Source organism: Harmonia axyridis, chromosome 3 (assembly GCF_914767665.1).
Source record: "Harmonia axyridis chromosome 3, icHarAxyr1.1, whole genome shotgun sequence".
Classification (NCBI taxonomy): Eukaryota; Metazoa; Arthropoda; class Insecta; order Coleoptera; family Coccinellidae; genus Harmonia; species Harmonia axyridis.
The window spans coordinates 24,815,618-24,819,619 of record NC_059503.1 but is presented as its reverse complement, the minus strand read 5'-3'; the positions used below and the strand labels follow the sequence as shown (position 1 = coordinate 24,819,619).

The 4,002-nt window shown below is 34.7% G+C and overlaps 2 non-coding genes across 2 annotated transcripts; both read left to right on the top strand.

The window, feature by feature from the left end:
* Positions 1-476: 476 nt before the first annotated feature.
* Positions 477-550, top strand: Trnan-guu. Its single transcript has one exon. It is a non-coding gene; the product is annotated as a tRNA-Asn (tRNA).
* Positions 551-1,607: 1,057 nt separating this feature from the next.
* On the top strand, positions 1,608-1,680 carry Trnaa-agc. Its single transcript has one exon. It is a non-coding gene; the product is annotated as a tRNA-Ala (tRNA).
* The last annotated feature ends 2,322 nt before the right edge of the window (positions 1,681-4,002 follow it).

Here is a 4,002-nt window from a genome sequence, read left to right as displayed (position 1 = left end):
GCGTGCTCATGTTTATGGGCCATTTCATTTTTGAAATTATCCAAGGAATCTCTCATTTTCCTTCGTAACTCCAATTCAGGAACATCCATTATAAGAGATAAGAACAATCGAATTGGTAATAAAAAAAATTATTTCGAGTAAGTTGGTTCAAACTTCGTTATCAAACCTCTTTTTCTCACATTATAGATATGAGTATACAATGACCAATGTCGTCAACATTTTTTTTCGATTACTCCTCTCAAGAAAAAAAAGATCTACGCCCTTGAGTTCATTAAGTTTATTTCAATCAGTACCTATTTCTCTCTTCAATAGTTCATTACCTTTTTATCATTTCTTTAAAAATACACAGTTGATTTTATACTATATTTTTAGCGTAAAAGATCCATTCTTTCAATAATTGTACAAAAATTGTAGACCGGAGAATTCTACGGAAATATACCGGGATAAGGAGCTTGAATTTCATATGCCATCATCGAGCCTCCGTGGCGCAATTGGCTAGCGCGTTCGGCTGTTAACCGAAAGGTTGGTGGTTCGAGCCCACCCGGGGGCGATATTTTTTATATATCAATTCATACTTCATCAAATTAGAAATTGTGTTTTTTTCGATTCTATAATGATTTTGATTCAATAAATTTGAAAATAAATTGGTTTCTTTCAAATTATTTAAGATTGAAATAAAACCGATAGAAATCACAATATACCTAGTTCTTCACCAAAACGAACATTCATGAACTCGACCTCTTTAAACTCTTAACCAAACACTTCTAACGAATTTTCACAACGAAACAAAGGTCAAAAATTTTTAGAACACCACATATAAAATTCTAAGTACTTTTAATTTATTTGTCACTACCTCTTTCCCATAGGTACATTATTTATGAAGGGGTTCCAACCTCATGGAGAGGATCGTATACCAACAAATTTTTAATCACAATATATCCCCCTCTAAGCAAAACCCTCGTAAGTACATACTTACGAAAATATCAAGCTGGGTTGTTTCATGTGGACCACCCGATATACAAGGTAATTTTCAAAAAGTGGTCCTGTTGCTAAGATAGCAACGAGGGAGGAATTATTGGGGACATAACCCCTACCCATAATAAAAAAATTGTAATTAAAAATTCGAAATAATTTTTTTTTACAAACAATGGGAAGATTTTGCTTCTTGAAAAATGTGTAACCCCCTCTCCTTGAGTCAACTCTAGTTATTCCAATGGGATACTGCAAAGTGAGTTGAGTAAAAATTTTCGTAAGGGCATCCTTATTCTAGATACCTACCTATGGAACAAGAAAAATAATACCTAATTGATGACAACTTCAGAATGACCTATAAAAATATAATTGTTTTTGGTCAATAATATAAGACAAAAACATTTCATAGGATAGGACCATTCTTTCATAGGACATTCAGTTATTAAATCATTATTTCATATTCTCAAAGACAAGCCCTCTTGAGATTCTCTATGTTTATTTCTCCGGGTCTTCATGAATGTATTGAGATTTTGTATTTCAGAGATGAATAAACGTTGTTATTATTATTATACTCGGCAACTAAGTATTTAATACGGATCTCGACAATAGATTCTTAATACATACGTTACTTATCAGGGGGCGTAGCTCAGATGGTAGAGCGCTCGCTTAGCATGCGAGAGGTACCGGGATCGATGCCCGGCGCCTCCAATCCTTTTTTTTTCATTTATCAATTTTTTTTATCATTCAATCAATTATTCTCAAATTAAATCAATGATATTTTCAAAATTGAATATCTAGTTCTCATGAAATATTGAAAGTAAACAACAATTTTAAACTTTATGTAAAATATCGTGTTGACCGCACCAACAGAATTACATTTAAAAAAAAAATTCTGTGTTCAATTTTTTTCATTAGTCATCTTGAATTTGCTACAGTTCTGAGTGATTAGCTTGAAATTTCGCACTTTGCTTGAAATTGGTATTTCACCCAAAATCTCAACCCTGTCAATAGTTTAATTTCGATATTCTTCTTGTTTTGTGTTATCTGTAAGAAACATTATTGACATCAGCCAATATACAGAATTGATCGCATTCCTAAAACGCCAATCTGTAGGATACAAACCAAAAAAGTCAAAAATTTTCACCAAAAAAAAATCCCTCTGTGAAGCGGCACATGAAATATTTTCAAGGAAAAGGGTGAATAATATTATTCATTACTCCGAGAATAAAACATTTCATGAACAGTTTATATTTATTATGAGATTTTTCGGTGCATGTAGACCAGATGAACTTGTGGAAATGACCATAGTCGACATTGAAGGTAAATATTCGCTGTCAATTGTAAAAAGTCGTGTCTTTATTGTTACTATTACTAATAGTGAAGAACTTGATTCCTATCATTTATAGAAGGTATTTTGATTTGAGACCATCAGATGACGACACCCCAGATGAAGCGGCACAGAAAATCTTGGGTAAAGGTGAATCATCTAAAGTGCAAATTGTTGAATCAGTATCAATTTGCGGAACATAACTTAGAACTGATCTAGACTTCAGCGTCTAGAATTGTCATGAAAAATTGTGAAAACTGTACTTTCAATTTTCATTCATCAAATTCAAAGGACCCCGCACGTTTAGTATGGGAAATGGCTTTCCGTGAATTTGGCTGAATTTTTGTTATGTTGTAGTCCTTGATGAACTGATCAGAGAAGTCCTTAGCCACAAAGCTCAAAAATGGACAGTTTTCGAAATATGGAGCTTTGAAAATGGATTTTTTGCAATTTTCGGGGTTTCTGCTCATCAATCGGGGAGCTCTCATTTCTGGTTGGGATGGAATTTGTTATCCCTGAGGATATATGATCATGATTTTCCCATTTTCCCCCATTACAGCTCGCGATGCCTGGTTATGAACATTTCGGCTAACATATTTGATATTATTGGACATCAGATATATGAGGATTCAGTTATTATGGTACCTCTCTTAACAAAATCTCACAATATGTCGTTTTTCGGTCATGTGAATTATTCTGGCGTCATCTTGTGGCATGAAAAGATGTATGGAAGATCTTGGATTTTGTATCTCAATTCATAGCCAATGTGGAGCAGTGTATAAAAAAATATTGATGGCGGTGCCTAATATAACCAAGGATGATCATTTCTCAATCGGGTTATGGCCGCCGAACATCCAAATTCCATCCCAACCAGAAATGAGAGCTCCCCGATTGATGAGCAAAAACCCCGAAAATTGCAAAAAATTCATTTTCAAAGCTCCATATCTCGAAAACTGTCCATTTTTGAGCTTTGTGGCTAAGGACTTTTCTGATCAGTTCATCAAGAACTACAACATCAAAAATTCAGCCAAATTCACGGAAAGCTATTTTCCATACTAAACGTGCGGGGTCCTTTGTGAAAATATGTGAACTGCTCGAATGTATAAACAATCTTGTGTGTAATTCGAGATCAAATTTATTGTCGATTTACACAGATTGCCGTGCGTCGGAGGAGCCATCTCTTTCAATCGATAATAAATCGTTTTGCGCTCTTAATACACAAATAGCTATTTTCGGTATTTACATAAACATAGGAAAACATTGTATCCAAGTATTAATTGCATTCAGCATGTTCGCAAACCCTTATTTTCAGCAATCATCCTTTCCAAAATTTGATGTTTGATGTTTACAATTTCCAATACCGACAAAGAAGAAAAGGACCTCTTAAGTGTAATTTTATATCTATAGAATCACATTTTCGATTTGACTGAACCATGGCATTCCCCTAGGAATCCGATGGCAGTCGAAATGTCCCCTGCTTTGCTGACATAGATTCTGGTTTCTTTCATACACAAAACTCGCTTTGTTACCTCAGTAATTTAATTCCACTCCATTGAAGGACCAACATACAAAGATCCCAATTCCGTCTCTTCGAAACAAGGAACAAACGATAAACTGCATTTGTTTTTTCAGCGAACGGGTCCCAAGATGTCACCAGAGAGGATGTACCCGCCGTCTGTCGTTTGTCTGTGTGTACCCTCTTA